This window comes from Physcomitrium patens, chromosome 3 (genome assembly GCF_059467195.1).
Source record: "Physcomitrium patens ecotype Gransden chromosome 3, ASM5946719v1, whole genome shotgun sequence".
Taxonomy (NCBI): Eukaryota; Viridiplantae; Streptophyta; class Bryopsida; order Funariales; family Funariaceae; genus Physcomitrium; species Physcomitrium patens.
In genome coordinates this window covers 24,752,324-24,770,143 of record NC_143412.1, presented here as the reverse complement: position 1 = coordinate 24,770,143, position 17,820 = coordinate 24,752,324, and positions in this window count along the sequence as shown.

The window sequence follows — 17,820 nt, the reverse complement described above, 5'->3', positions numbered from 1 at the left end:
CATGGTTAGGAGGTACTGTTAGAAATTGTACAGCTTTCCTCCCATCTTCGCTCCGTACCCTTGCATAAGCAGAACCATCGTCAAGTACCTTTGTTTCCATCCGTGTTGCCGTGATATAAGGTTGTCCTAAAATCAACGGATAAGACGTTGTATCTTGAACGAAGAAATGTTGCTCCGTCGTAACATCCCCAATCCGAATTTTGACATCTGGACAAGCTCCATATAATTCGCCTCGTGTGTTATTAGCTGCTTGTATTGCCCATCCATGTTCCATATCAATTGGCCATTTTTGCTTCTTATAAAGATCTTTAGACATGAGATTTATTTCAGAACCATGGTCCACCAAAGCAACTATTGGTTCTTCTATATCTCCTACCTTCACCAATACCTCAGTAGTTGCCCTTGCCCAATGCTTTCGAGTATAATGGCTCAAAGTTTCCATTTCCTTGTCACTAGAATCTTCGAAATGTACTTGCTGATTATACCCATTCTTTTCATTTGTTGGTTGCTTGTAACCAATATCAACCTCTTCTTCATCTCTACATATTCTTGCATCAATAGCATGACTCATTCCAGTTTCGCTCATTAATTGCCTCTTTCGCTTAATGCTGTCAATGATAACATCATGAAACTCCTTCTTTGCAATTTCCAAGACTTCTTTCAATGTGAATTCCACCTTAGCGTTTAATATACGTTCTTCCAACACCCCTTTCAAATTTGTTGCCGCTTCAATGTCAGAAACTAGCTTATAAGCAATTGATTTGCCCTTATCTTTTGTCTCTGTTGTTTTTTCTTCCAATGATGCTGAGGTATCATTTACAGGCAATTCTTGTGAAGTTGCCTCCCGAGCCTTGTCTCCTCGAGTTTGCCTCTTAAAAGAATTTCCTTCTCTAGTATCATCAAAATTTCCTCGTCTTTTTTCTTCCATCAAAGCTTCATGTTGACTCTTAGCAATATATGCATGAACTGAAAGAGACTCAACAGGATCCTCCCAACTTGTTCTTCCTCGTATTGTAGCAGCAGTTCTCAATAACGCTTCTCGAGGTAATTTCCCTTCTTGCATTGTAGAAACGGCAGAAGCCCAAAACTCACTAGTTTTCGTACTTCCACCAATTGCATCATCTACTCTAGCACCATAACGTGCACTTTCTCGTACTACTGTTTCATGCTCTTTTAAGTAATCTTGAACCAATGCTCTCATTCCTCCCTTGCCAAAATTGGTTTGAAGAAGATCCTCCCTATCTTTCAATGCTATCTTCCCATCTTTCCAGCAAATAATTCCCTACCATATCATATTATTAAATTCATTGCAATCTTTTCTAGTGTGTGAAGCATCATCACACCAAATGCATCTTTGTACATATCCTTGTTTTGAAACATTCTTCGAATTATTTATAGAAGTATTCTCTTCAAGTCTTGCCAATTTGATTTGAAGATCTCGCATTCCTCGTATAATTTCTTCCATACCCATATCTGCTTTCTTTGACAAGGATGTCGAAGGTTGAACTGTAGGCATTGTCGATGGTGTAGTACGTACTGGAGCTTTGGGTGCTTGTACTGGTTTCGGAATATTACTCCTATCCTTCCTCCTTTCTTTTTTTGTAAGTAACCTCACCACATCTTCAACGTTCTTCCACTTCGTTGTCAATCCTTCATCTTCTTCTTTGTCTTCAAGAAGGGGTTCTAATTTCTCTTGCAATTCTCCATCAGCAGCTTGAAGAAATAGATCAACTTTGTTCGGCTCCAATGTCAATTTTTCTACCTTCGATAATTGAGAGTACTGCCTCTCAAATTCCCTTAGTAGCTCTGTTGCTTGCAAATTCTTATTGGGCCGTTCAATCCATCCCAGAAACAGCTTCTTAGTAACGCGATCAGCATCTTCCAAGAAATATTCATCTTTCAATGCATGTGAAAAACCCTCCCATGAATTCCCACAACGATCCGTAATCGATGTAATGTGGTCCCTTATCTCCGGTATCGTGGCAAGTCCAAATAGTGCAACCATTTTCTTCTCAGAAACCCGATTTAATTCCATTTCACGAACATAACATCTTAAATACCTTGAAATATTCCTCCCATCAAATTGATCAATTTTATTGACCACTGCTTGCAATGCTTTGGTTGCCAAAGCTTCCTTTCGATCATTGCTTTGCTGTTGCTGCATTGACAATGAAAAGGCTTGAAACAAACTAGCAATAGACGGATCCATGTGCATACCTTGTCCTTTAGAAGACTCCCCACCAGAAACTTCTCCCAAAAATCCTTCAAAATTTTTATTTCCGTTTTCCATAAAAATAAAGATAAAATCAACCGAAATCCAATACCTTCTACCTCAAGCTTTCACGTCGGGTTCACCACTTATGTCGTATTACGTGCTTTCCTGCTCGAGAATGCGCCGGGCGTCTGGCTGTAGAAGGTAGTATGGAGATTCACCGATAGTCAAGCAGTCTATCAGTTTTTGACTGCTGGAATATAAACGACTGCAACAATGTACCGTAAATCTATACGGGTGCTCTTTGACTGCTTGTCGAAGTCCTTTTTGCCCCAGCCGGTAGGTCTCTAGATGTTACAGAGAACCCCGTACAACCCAAACTGTTAACCTTCAATACTTCTTTGTACTTACGATCTTGTATCCACTGACTGTCTTGTTAGATTAACCCAATAAATTTCATTCACTCCGCATACTCAATCCTATAGACACCCTTTTAATCCTTCAATCACAGACGTAACTCGATTTCACAAAACAGTCAAGAGTATTCAAACCCACTTCATTTAAAAATCCCGATTCACCATTACAACACTGACTTCAGCAGCGATTGCCTCAGTCTTCCCCAAAACTCTACGAAGAAGAAAAATCCAAATTCTATGTCTTTCCTTCCCCGACCCAAAGCATGAAGCTCCTCTCTCTAATTCCCCTGATCTTCCAAAAACCTCCAATGAAAAACCGAACTAGTAACCTTGCAAAAGCTTGAAAAAACTCGCTCCCCTCGATTCCCCTCTAAAAAAAAAACCCACCACTCCAAAACTATATCCCCCTTAACCTTATCCTCTGAATTTCTTCAATCTTCCGTCTTAGGTCCGGAATTGGCTCCCACCTCAAGCTTGGATCCGAAATTGGCTCTCACCTCAACTTGGATTCGAAATTGGCTCTCGCCGCCAAGCTTTCTCCTCCGTTTTTACCTTTAAGAAATCCATTTACCAAAAACAACGTTCCCTGAGATGGCACAGAGAACAGGACAGCCTGAAACAGAATCGAACCCCGTAATCGGGACCACATTGAGTCGCCCGACCAATTCAGGTCCTATATTGGTAAAGATGCCCGTAGTAACCTAGATGTTCCCGTAATTGGGTCAAATTGGTCCTCGTGTCAGATTGGCTAAGACCCGTAGTAAGACCTGGATTTTCCGTAACTAGACTGTATTGGGTTGCCCCACCAATACATGTCTCATATTGGGTAAGAGGACCCGGATTGGATTATCGAAATTGGATCCAATTGGCTCCTCGAACCCATCGTGTGAATTGGACCTTCTCTTCCTGCTGACTCCCGTTATTGGAATCGAACGGGGCATTTCAGTATGCCCCGGCTGACTGTAACGGAGTCACTGAACCTGACCACTCAGTATTTGTACTGGAGTTGGTCGATGTTCCCAATATTCGAGGTAACTGAATATTAATAAAATTCCCCTTTCTTTTTATTTTCACTGTATACTCGTGTCACAACACGACACCGGACCATTACCAGAAGATTCTAAAGAACAAATGGGAGAAGCATCAAAAGGAGCAAGTTTAAGAGATCCAATGAGTATTGGACACCAGTTTACTAGAGAGACTTTTGAAGAATTGAAGATTGGTTCTGATGGTTCTTTATTGCTAGAGGAAATTACTTGCTTCAAAAAGATGTTGGCTAAACAAGGTAGTTTGTTTGCCTTCGAATCTCATGAAATTGGGTATGTGGATCCAAATATTGTAACACCTATGGTTATCTTCACTGTACCACATGTACCTTGGAATCTAAGACCGATTCCAGTACCGAGGGCACATTTACCTAAATTGATGGAACTATTAAAAGAAAAGATAAAGATGAAAATATTGGAACCTTCATTTGCACCGTATTCTAGTTGATGGTTTACGGTACCTAAGAAGAATGGGTCACTACGGTTTATTCAAGATATGTAACCGGTGAATGTAGTAACTGTCAAGAATGCAGAAATAGGGCCTATTGTGGATGAATTTGCTGAGGCGTTTGCTGGAAAGGCGATCTATTCAATGGGTGACTTGTATTCAGGTTATGATCAATTTCAACTTGTCGAAGGAAGTATAGATATGACAACAATGAGGACACCACTTGGATTGGTTAGAATGTGTACTCTTCCTCAAGGCGCGACTAACTCAGTTGCGCATGTGATGAATGGCATGAATAAGGTATTGAGAGATTTTATTCCGGAAAAGACTATGCCTTTTCAAGATGATGTTCTTATAAAAGGATGCAGAGAAGGAGACAAGGATGAAACTTTAGATACGAGGGGGTGTCGCAAATATGTTATTGATCATATACAAGATTGTGAAAAGATTTTAATTCGGCTTGGAGAAGTTCATCTTACATTATCGGGTATGAAGTCCGTATTTGGAGTACGAGAGGTTGTAATTATTGGACATTTATGTGGATCTTACGAAAGAAAACCAGATCTGACTAAAGTTGATGTAATTGGAAGGATGAAAGAGGATTGTGATTCTTTAATAGAGGTTCGTTGGTTTTTGGATGCCTGTGTATTTTATTGAATCTGGATCCCTCATTTTGCTCACATAGCGGATCCATTATATGAACTGTTACGCAAGGGTTACCGATTTAAATGGGAAGAAAGGCATATTCAGGCAATGCAAAGATTGAAGAAATTATTGATGTCACCTCCAATATTGAGGAAGGTTGATTATAAGTGCAATAGACTAGTGATTCTTACTGTGGACGCTAGTCCAATTGCCATTGGATGGGCTGTGGGTCAAGATGATTCAAATTGGAGTAGATTTGCAGTTTGATTTGGGGCTAAAGTTATAAGTATTCGTTAGCGTGCATATTCGCGAGTCAAAAGAGAACTTTGGGGAGTCGTTTTGGCTATGAAAGCTGAAAAGGACTATTTGATTGGGGCAGTAGTAGTAATTGAAACAGATTGCTTGCCATTGCTTAGAATGATTATTAACTGTTCAACGCTAGATATTGCAATGTTGAGATGGATTGCTTATATTAAGTCACTAAATCCAGAATTTAAGCATATTATTGGGAAAGACAATTTAGTAGCAGACATGTTATCTCAAGCAAGATACGAGAGGGAGGATGAAATGGTTGAAGACATTGATGATGTCGGATTGAAATTCTATTCAATATCAAATCTCAACAGAGAAGACAAGCTATTTCTTGAAGAATCTTATGAGGAGAATTATTGGATATTGGTCATTATTTGAATACCTTGACTAAGTAGGAGAATTGGCCTACAGAAAAATTCAAACAAATAAGAAAAAAAGCATATGGATTTTTACTTTGAGATGGATTCTTATGGAAGAGACTGAAGAAAGGAATTGGGATGCCACAACGAGTGATAGGCAAAAAGGAAGAAAGACTAAAATTATTAAAGGAGTTTCATGATAGTTTATGGGCAGGGCATAGAGGAATCTGAGCTACTTTTGTTAAACTCAAGGAACGATATTGGTGGAAAAATATGTATCGAGATGTGCTCTCATTTGTAGAGTCATGTGAAATCTGTCAATCGTATTCTAATATCCGACATCGAGATGGTCTTCATCCTACGTATCCTCTGGCTATTCATTTTAAATGGGTTGTTGATTTGGTTATTATGCCAGTTGGGTTATGGCAGATGAGATATTTGGTTTTAGCTCGTGAAGATTTATCAAATCAAGTAGAAGGAAGAGCATTGAGGACAAAATTTACAGAGGAAATTTGTAGGTTTTTGCTTGAAGATGTCATTTGCCGCTACGAATGCGTAGGAAAAATCACTGCAGATCATGGAGAATTAAATGCACAAGAAGCTCGTAAGTTCTTTGAAAGATGTGGAGTTAAACTATCACTGACTACTGCTTATAATCCAGAAGGGAATGCAAAAAGGGAACGCAGTCACGCACCGATTGTGAAAGCATTACTTAAAGCTTGTAATGGAAAAGTTAAAGAGTGGCCACAGCTTTGGTCATTTGCATTATGGGCTGATCGAACAACACATAGTTCGATGACAGGATATATACCAGTAAAACTTATGACAGGTCAAAAACCAATTATGCCGATTGAAGAAAAGGTACTTACTTGGAGTATGCTACTATGGGAAGATGGATTGACAAGAGAAGAACTACTGGCTATTAGGATTCGACAATTGGAGCAAAGAACGAAAGATGTCCCGATAGCATTGGAAAGGTTAAAAAGAGCAAGGTTACAAAACAAGGCGCGATTCGATAAGCAACATCGATTGAGACCAAAAGCAATCGAGGAAGGTGACTGGGTACTTGTTTATGACAATAGTCTGGATAATCAACATAGTACTTTGCGGAAATTTTCAAAACGTTGGTTTGGACCATATGTTGTAACAACTGTTCATGATAATGCGACTTACTCATTACGCGAGTTAGATGGTACAAAATTGAAAATACCAATTGCAGGGAAGAGAGTAAAAATATTTAAACGAAGACACGCAGAGATGAATATGGAAGATCTTAATGAAGGTACAGAGATTCTGCAGCAAGAAGATGAAAGTGATATGGATAATGAAGGTGACGAAGACGAACTGGACAAAGACGTAGGGGATATATTCTGAATCAAACAGCAATTGGGTAAATTGGTGCATACCGGAGGATGCACAGGTTCAGAGGGGGTGGATGTCGTGTTGTAACACGAGTATACTGTGAAAATATAAAGAAAGGGGACTTTTATTAATGTTCAATTACCTCGAATATTGGAAGCAACGACCAACTCTAGTGCAAATACTGAGTGGCCAGGTTCAGTCACCCCGTTACAGTCAGCCGGGGCATACTGAAATTCTCCATTCGATTCCAATAACGGGAGTCAGCAAGAAGAAAAAGGACCAATTCACACGACGGGTGAGCCTGGTTTGAAGAGCCAATTGGATCCAATTTCAAGAATCCAATCTGGGTCCTCTTACCCAATATGAGACCTGCATTGGTCGGGCAACCCAATGCAGTTTAATTACGGAAAAATCCAGGTCTTACTATGGGCCTCAGCCAGTCTGACGCGAAGGACCAATTTGATGCAATTACGGGAACATCCAGATTACTACAGGCATCTTACTCAATATGAGACCTGAATTGGTCAAGCGACTCAATGTGGACCTGAGTACGGGGTTTCGATTCTGTTTCAGGCTGTTCTATTCTCTGTGCCATTTCAGGGAACGTTGTTTTCGGTAAATGGATCTCTTAAAGGTAAAAACGGAGGAGAAAACTCTGACGGCGGGAGCCAATTTTAGATCTAAGCTCTGACGGTGGGAGCCAATTTCGGATCCAAGACGAAAGATTGAAGAAATTCAGAGAATAAGGTTAGGGGGAGAATAAGTTTTTGGGGGGTTTTTTTTTTTAGATCAAGGATTTTTTGGATCGAAGAGCTAGCTTCAAGTTATTTTTCAAGGTTACTAGTTCGGTTTCATTAGAGGTTTTTTGAAGATCAGGGAGATTGGAGAGGAGCTTCATGCTTCGGATCGGGGAAGAAAAGACGGAGAATTGGGTTTTCTTCTTCATAGGGTTTTGGGAAGACTGAGGCAATTGTTGCTGAAGTCAGTGTTGTAATGGTGAATCGGGATTTTTTTAATGAAGTGGGTTTGATTACTCTTGACTGTTTTGTGAAATCGAGTTACGTCTGTGATTGAAGAATTAAAAGGGTGTCTATAGGATTGAGTATGCGGAGTGCATGAAATTTATTGGGTTAATCTAACAAGACAGTCAGTGGATACAAGATCGTAAGTACAAAACGGTATCGGAGATTAGTAGATTGGGTTGTTCGGGGTTCTCTGTATTGTCTAGAGACCTACCGGTTGGGGCAAAAAGGACTTCGACAAGCAGTCGAAGTGCATCCGTGTAGATTTACGGTGTATTCTTGGAGTCATTTATATTCTAGCAGTCAAAAACTGATAGACTACTTGACTATTGGCGAATCTCCATACTACCTTCTAGAGCTAGACGCCCGGCGCGTTCTCGAGCAGGAAAGCATGTAATACGACACTGGAATGGCACAAAGGACGAAACAGCCTGAAACAGAATCGGAACCCCGTAATCGGGACCACATTGAGTCGCCCGACCAATTTATGTCTCATATTGGGTAAAAGGCCTGTAATAGGACCTGGATTGGATGTCTTAAAATTAGATCCAAATGGCTCTTCGAACCAGGCTCACCTGTCGTTGAATTGGTCCTTTTCCTTTCTATTGACTCCCGTTATTGGAATCAAATGGAGCATTTCAGTATGCCTCGGCTGATTGTAACGGGGTGATTGACCCTTGCCTCTCAGTATTTGCACTGGAATTGGTTGTTGCTCCCAATATTCGAAGTAACTAAATATTAATAAAAGTCTTCTTTCTTTATATTTTCACGGTATACTCGTATTACAATACGACAATGCGCTCATGTGTAGGAATTGTAAGCAGACGAGGCATACTTATCAACAATGTAATGCTCCATCCAATTTCAATAAGCGGGATCAACAGATCCAAAGCTAAAGAAAAATTGAGGAGATAAATCAAGGTCCTCAAGATTCTCCGATAAATCAAGTGGAATGAATCCGAGCCATTCTTACCAAGAGTTGAAAAAAAGAAAAAAGACCAATTTAATATTCGGGTGATTTTGATGTGAAGGGTCAATTTGACCCAATTATGGGAATATCCAATCCAGGTCCTAGTACGGGCCGCTTATCTAGTATGAGACCTGATTTGGTTGGGCAATCCAATGAAGTCGCGGATACGGAGGCTTCGATTCCATTTCAAGCTGTTCCGTTCTCTATGCCGTTTCGAGAGAAACGTTCTTTCTATAGAAAGATTCTTTTAGAAACAGGAATTCCGGGGAGGCACCATTGGGTGTTCCAATTCGGAAACTAGGGCAGAAGAAAAGGGGACCACATGGAGTTAAAAGGGAGGAGAGGATAAGGAAAGGGGCATTCGGAGATCAGGATTTTAGGGTCGGAGAGCTAGCTTCAAGCTCCTTCGAAAAGTGTAGAATTGGATTTCATAGGGTTTGGGAAGACTTTTGCAATCGTTGCTAAAAGTCAGTGTTTGTATTGGTGAATCGGATTTTTTACAATAAAGTAACGGCTGGTACTCTTGACTATTTTGTGAAATTGAAGAAACTTCTGCGGTTGACATTTAGGGGTGTCTAGAGGATTGAGTATGCCAAGTGCATGCAAAAAGTTGTGTTAATCTGATGAAACAGATAGAGGATATTTGACTATTAATATAATAAAGTATTGAAAGTTAGCAAATTGGGATTGTTTAGGGTTTTTGTAATATCTGGAGATCTACCAGCTAGAATAAGATGACTTTTGGCATAGTAAGTCAAGGACTTCTAGGAGGCGGTCAAGATATATTAGTGTGGATTAACGGCATTTTTTTGCAACTTGTAAGTTAGATTGGATTGAAACTTCTTGAGCATTTGGAAGGCTTGCAAAGACATTAGTGGTAGAAGTTTACAACCATCGGACAGTGTCGTGTTGTAACACGAGTATACCTTGAAAATATAAAGAAAGGGGACTTTTATTAATGTTCAATTACTTCGAATATTGGGAGCAATGACCAACTCCAGTGCAAATACTGAGTGGCCAGGTTCAGTCACCCCGTTACAGTCAACTGGGGCATACTGAAATGCTCCATTCGATTCCAATAACGGGAGTCAGCAGGAAGAGAAAGGACCAATTCACACGACAGGTGAGCTGGTTTGAAGAGCCAATTGGATCCAATTTCAAGAATTCAATCCGGGTCCTCTTACCCAATATGAGACCTGAATTGGTCGGGCAACCCAATGCAGTCTAATTATGGGAACATCCGGGTTACTACGGGCATCTTACCCAATATGAGACTTGAATTGGTCAAGCGACTCAATGTGGACCCGAGTACGGGGTTTCGATTCTATTTCAGGCTGTCCTATTCTCTGTGCCGTTTCAGGGAACGTTGTTTTTGGTAAATGGATCTCTTAAAGGTAAAAACGGAGGAGGAAGCTCTGATGGCGGGAGCCAATTTCGGATCTAAGCTCTGACGATGGAAGCCAATTCCGGATCCAAGACGGAAGATTGAAGAAATTCAGAGAATAAGGTTAGGGAAAGAATGAGATCAGAGGGGGGGGGGGGTTTTTTGGATAGAAGAGCTAGCTTCAAGCTCTTTGCAAGGTTAACAGTTCGGTTTCATTGGAGGTTTTTGAAGATCAAGGGGATTGGAGAGGAGCTTCATGCTTCGGATCGAGAAAGAAAAGACGGAGAATTGGATTTTTCTTCTTCATAGGGTTTTGGGAAGACTGAGGCAATTGTTGCTGAAGTCAGTGTTGTAATGGTGAATCAGGATTTTTTTAATGAAGTGGGTTTGATTACTCCTGACTGTTTTGTGAAATCGAGTTACGTCTGTGATTGAAGAATTAAAAGGGTGTCTATAGGATTGAGTATGCGGAGTGCATGAAATTTATTGGGTTAATCTAACAAGACAGTCAGTGGATACAAGATCGTAAGTACAAAGCGGTATCGGAGATTAGCAGATTGGGTTGTTCGGGGTTCTCTGTAACGTCTAGAGACCTATCGACTGGGACAAAAAGGACTTCGACAAGCAGTCAAAGGGCATCCGTATAGATTTACGGTGTATTCTTGCAGTCGTTTATATTCCTGCAGTCAGAAAACTGATAGATTGCTTGACTATTGGCAAATCTTCATATTACCTTCTACAGCCAGACGCCCGGCGCGTTCTCGAGCAGGAAAGCACATAATACGACAACGGTCATATTGAGAATTATAGCTTGCCGAAGCTCACTGTCTAGGATTAAGGTTAAAAAATAAAATAAAATTAAAATTAAAATAAAACTAACAAATAACAAAAGACTTATGCTTATAATATCTTAAAGTTATTAAAATAGTATTTCTAAGCATTTTTAATGGGATTAAGCTTTTACATTGAAATCTGAAATAGTTGTATTTAGATGGTTGAAATCCACTAGCCTACCCGGATACTTGCAAAAAAAAATTTTATCTTCCACAGCCAGATGCCCATTGCATTCTCAAGTAAGATAGCATGTAATACGACACTGTATATTCAAATTACAAGAACCTTAAGTATTTCATGTCGGCACATATTTTAAATTGTTGTCAAGCTCATTGGATTTTAAGATTACTTATCAACTTAAAAAACAAGGTTTGTTAGATGTCTTTTCTAAATGTACATATCTTATATTAAAAGAAGAAAATACATCTCTTGATCAATAAAGAATGATTCTCTTGAATCTAAAATATTTTCACCTTTAAGCAATAAAAGTAATATTGATTATTGATTTAATCTTTGTCAAATAAATTTAATCAAGTATATACTTTGATTCTTATCCATGATATCAAAAATAAATCTTTTAAGTTTTATGATACTTTTAAGTTCAAGTTTAAAAATAATCTGAACTATTTTAAGGAATGATTATATATTTTAAAAGATAGAACATGCTTATATGTTCTTCAAATTTGTCATGACTTTTCTACAATTGGACATTTTAGATACAATAAGATTTTTGAGCTAATATCAAGAGATTTTTAGTGGCTTCAAATGTAAAAGGTAATCAAAGACTTTGTACAATCATATGATATTTTTTCAAGATCCAAAACTCCTTGCCATTGATCTTATGGACTTCTTTAGGCATTACCTATTCCAAAACAACCATGGTCTTTTATTTCTTTGGATTTTATTATAATATCATGATCTAACATGACTAATAGGTGAAAGGGATGAAGAATCCATTATATTATAGAAGATCTTAGTTCAAATATTATAGCAAATTATCTTAGAAAATAGACAATGGTCCAAAAGAAAGTAGAATTAAAGATTTAAATACTATCTTTTTCTAAAGTAGGCTTCTACTTACTTTATAAGGCCATAAATAAGAAAAAATAAGATAGATTAGAAAAATAAAGAATATGAGCATATGTAAGAAGAAATTAGAAATTGATTGGAATAAAAATTAACTCAAAAAGACAAAATTTGATATCCAAAGAGGATCGATTATCAACTTGGGTCCAAATCAGATCCCAAAGCACCAAATCGAGCACTTATGGCAATTCTGAGATTCTTTGGCATATTAAAGAGTGGAATTTCAAAGCAAACTTGATAAAATTTCTTTGAACATTGATTTTGAGAGAATTGAGTATGTAATGACTTTACAAGAGCTTTGCAAATTCACAATTCTTTTGGATGACTTTGGAATTTGTGAAATAAAAAAGATATTACATTTTGGAGAATTTTGTAAGTTTGATAATAGATCTAGAGTTCAAAATTTGATTTCTTATGAGAATAGTTGTGTGAAGTATATACTATAAGTTTGAGCTTGATCAAATGGTTGAACTATAGGCTATTAAATTTCAAGTAGGTTGAGGTCTTAGAAATTGGACTTTAAAAGGTAGTTAGGATTTTTAAGATCTTTAATAATCTACTAATTGAATTGAGATAGAAGTTATGTGTAAGAATAAAATACTTGATTTTCTATACACATGTAAAATTTGAAAATATATGAATGGCTTGATAAAGAGATATTGGTACTAAAATTTCTATATTTAGATTGGAATAGAAGGCTAGCCTATACTTGAGTAGAAATTAGGATTTTTCTTCAATTTGATAAGTGCAATTATCTTCAAATTTTATTTTCTAGTTGCCAATTTAGTTATTAAAAGGTGTATAAATTTTTTAAGCAAGATCAACACTTCAATTGATAGATATTGAGGTTCTAAACTACACTAGTATTAAATTGAGTAGAGTTAGGATTTGGTTTAGGATCTAGGGTTTGATATAGGATTTGATCTAGGATTTGATTTAGGATGTAAGATTTGATGTAAGGTTTGATCTAGGGTTTGGTTTAGATTTTAGAATTTGTCCAAGATTTGATTTAGGATTTAGAATTTGTTTAAGGTTTAATTTAGAATTTATTTAGAATTTGATTTAAGATTTGAATTAGAATTTAGGATTTTTTTATGGTTTAATTTAGGATCTAGGATTTATCTAGGGTTTGATTTAGGATTTAGAATTTATCTAAGATTTGATTTAAGATTTGGTTTGGGATCTAAAATTTAATCTAAGATTTGATTTAGAATTTAAGATTTGTCTAAGGTTTGATTGAAGTCTATTAGAGTTTCACCTAGAATTAAATTAGAACTTAGTTGAGATTTATTTAAGATGTATTTTTAATTATTTTAATATTTTTTAGAACTTCTTAAGGATTCTTTTAAGGTTTATTGTGGATTTTCTTTCAACTTTTTAAAGATTTTTTTATTGTTTCTTTGTAATTTCTTTAAGATTCTTTATGAATTTGAATAAAATTGATTTAGCATTGTTAAGATTTAATTAGAGTTTATTTGATATTCTATTTGAATTAAGATTTTGTTATTACAATTTTTATTCTATCTTCTACAGTTAAGTACCCAGTGCACTCTAAAGCAATACTTCACATAATACAACAATAGATCTTTCAATCTCAAGTTCATATTTAAGGTAGTAGATCATTTTATCAAGATGGCACATTTTATACTATCTACAAAATCTATCTTAGGTGAAAAAATGGCTAAGTTTTTTTTTTTTTTAATAATATCTATCACTATCATGGATTGCTTAAATATATTATATAAAATAAAAAGACTCAATTTTTGTCAAGATTTTGAAAAACCCTTTTCAAGATTTTAAAAGTAGATATAAAGCTTTCTTTGGATTTTTATCTTTAAACTAATGGATAAATAGAATGGATGAATTAAATTTTGGAGCATACTTGAGTTGTACTACCAACTATCATTGAGATGATTGGACAATTTTTTTACTATTGATAGAATTTGTATACAATAATTTGATATATTCTTCCACTCAAAAAAAAAAAAAAAATATCAATTATGGTTATCATTTATAACTTGATACTTTTGACTTTTTAAAAGTTGATAATCTTATAGTGAAAGATTTGGAAAATTATTTGTCACAACTACATGTAACAATGAAAGTGTTGTTAAAGGGAGCTTAAGAACAACAACAGATTAATGCAGATGTCTATCGCAAGGAACAACCACAATTTAATGTGGATGATAAAGTATGGTCACTTTATTTCAATATCAATACTAAATGTCTTTATGATAAATTAGACTATTGTAAGCTTTGACCTTTTTCTATTAATGAATCACTCAATCCTATTGCTTATCAATTATATCTACTAGAGTCTATGAAGATCCACCCTATATTTCACGTATCTCTTCTTAAACCATATAAAATAGTGAATATCTCAAAAAAAAGACAAATGCCACCTCTTCCTATAGAAGTGAATAATAATTAAGAATTCAAAGTAGAAGAAGTCTTAGATTCAAGGCAACGACAAAATAAGTTAGAATATCTTGTTTAATGGTACAAATATGATATTAGTGAATGCACATGGCAGCGAACAAAGAATCTTATAAATACAATAAAGAGAGTTGAGGCTTTTCATTGATAACATCTATTAAAATTAAGATAAAGAATAATAAATCTTTGCTATAAAAGAAATAAGATTAAAAGAAGATAACATTCTATCTTTTATTTTTCTTTGTAGCTTTTGTATATTTGTAATGCTAAAAAAAATAGAGAATTAACAATCAATAGATTCAATTTAAGAGCTTTTACTTGCTAACTTATCAAACAAGATATTGTCACAATCACAACCTTCAAGAAAACATAATTAAGATGAAAATCCTCAAAAATAACATATCTTTTCTTGAATAGATGGCAAGATACAATATGTTTGGTATTACGACCTTGGAAGAGACTTCCAATGTTTGGATATTTTATTAGAGATAGAAACAACTCGTGACGGTGTTCTAAATGTTTTATTTGAATGAAGTTACAAAGGCCTCAACAACAATAAATAATAAAGTGGTCTTTCTGCCTATATATGAGATACTATTAAAGACTAAGAAGATCTATTAACCATCTTCAAAAAAAACAAAGATTAGAGTATGTGGTAAATATAATTTGTTGTATCTTAGATTTCATTAACACATGATACTGCTCTTTATAGAACTTATTCCTAAAAGAAGACATAATGTCACATATATATATACATATATATGTACTTTAATAAATATCTATATGATTAGGTAGTAGTACATAAAAATAAATAAAAGTAGATTAATTTCATAATATATTCTAGCAAAGCTTTTTAGAAGCTTCATAGATGATTCTTTGATTTTACATGTATTTGTAATTGATTAGTAGGTTAGAAACATGGTCAACAAATTAACCATGTATTAGTAGCTTACAAAACAAGCTAAGTATGTGGTGCATATATAAAAAACTTACCTTGCAAATTAAGATATGTATCTTATAAAGTCAATTCATTTTGGAGGTCCTATAGGATATTGCCATATAACTCCTAATTAAGAGTATATATGGAGGCAAGAGTGAAGCCTTCTTCACTCTTGTCAATACCTTCGTAGTCCTTAATCTTGATTCAAGACTTTCTAGACTTCTTGTTTTTGGTAATAACCATTCTAGTTGAATATTATATCATCTTTGATTGACTTTCTAGTTCTTTTCAGCAATACAAGAGTATATTAAGGATTTCTTTCTTCAAGATTCATATTCTTGATAGCGTTAGACTTTTGGCTATCACTAATTGCTTAATGTAATCTTAAGATAAAAAAATACTAAGTTTATATATAAAATTGTTCCTATAGGATCAATCACATCAATACATAAGCCCTTAATATCAACGATCATTCAAAATGTCATTAAAATATTATAAAACCTTATATATCCATAAGGTGAATTTTTCTTCAACTTCAACAATTCATATTCCACAATCAAACCATTCAAACAAATCAAAATTTTACATGAAGTATTGATGTATTTTTAACAACTACCACAACAAATTTCAACTAAAAATTCAATACGAATCTTGAAATATTGCCAAAATCCTAATAGTAGCTTCATATCCTTACTTATATACAAAATGACTTACTACCTTTGAATTACATATGTTTTCTTCAATGCTCTATAACTCCTTTATAAAAACTCCAAATCCAAAAAGTCTTTCATAAAAGATGTAGAACTTAAAATTATCCTTATAATTGCACCTTTCGATTTCCAAAATCTATCATAAAACTTCTTATATCCTAAAAAGAATAATAGTATGTCTTAAAAAGATACTTTAATTTAAAATGACTATGATTTCATCATATTAATTCCAAATCCTTTAAAATTTGCACACAAATTGTAGTCTAAATTCTAAATCTTATAATTCATACTTCTTATTTTTAGATGTCTCTTTTGAAGTCCCCAAAATCTTTTTTATGGTTGCAGACAACTTGCTGAATGCCTATTGGATGTAGCTTTTGATTAATAGGGATGAAGATCTTTACCTTTTACCTTCATCCATCTATACCTTGTTTTCATCTCTCCAAATAAGTTTCTTAGAGGTTTGGATCTTTATCTTTGAGTCTCAATCTTTTCCTTAAATTTTATACTAAATATTTAAATCTTATATAGTTTAAATACTATAATCAATATAGGTAAATCTCAAAGTAAATATTTTTACATCAACTTTCTTTAAATTAACCTACTAACCACTTTAATATATATCAATACTTATAAATACATTATATATTTTAGTTAATTTTTATATACTATAAATAATTATAATACAATACTATTGAGAAGAATAATTATAATTCTTTGACATTCAGCTTGAATATAAGCAAAGGCAACAACACATCATACTGAATACCTTATTGTACAAACCAAACTTGATGCTTGAATTGGAGGACAAGGCAGAAGTTGCTACCATTAGTAATATCATTTCAAACTTGCCAAGAGGAGCAAAATGGAAAGAAGCTATATATTATGATTCTTATTTAAAGATGATTACTGAATGGCTGAAAATGGGCGATGTGCAATATTAAGATTATTGTCTTAGTGATGGCTTATTTTATTTCAAGAAATAAATTTATATACTTGACGATGTTATATTCTAGATATACATATTTCAAGATAAATATGACATTATAATATCTAGACATCTAAGGTGTGAAAAGTCTTTAGAATAGATCTTAAGGAGATAATTTTGAATAGATTTGAATTATAATCTTTGAGCTTTTGTACACTCTTGCAAGTCATGCAAATATAACAAAGTATAAAATGCAACATTTCTTGGATTATTGTAACTAATTCTACTATCTATAGTATGTTAGAACTATGGATCTTATTACATATTTATTGCAAATGCCTTACAATCACATCACGATTGCTATGTTTGTGAATCAAATCTCAAAGCAACTTCACTTAGTTGATAATATTGATGTCCTAGCACTTGCACAAGTCTTCTTCAATATTATCTTTTGTCACCATAAGTTACCTCATATCATCATTTTAGATTGAGATCCACATTTCATGAGAAATTTTTGGTAGGCTTTATTCAAGCCATTGAGCACAAAATTCACCATATCCAAGGCCTTTTATTTACAAATAAATGGACAAATAGAGCATGCAAATCAAAGCTTGAAAGATGTGCTATGGACATTTGTAGGAGTTCATCATAATAATTGAGATGAATATTTGACGTCCTTGGAGTTTACTTACAATGATAATATTCAAGTA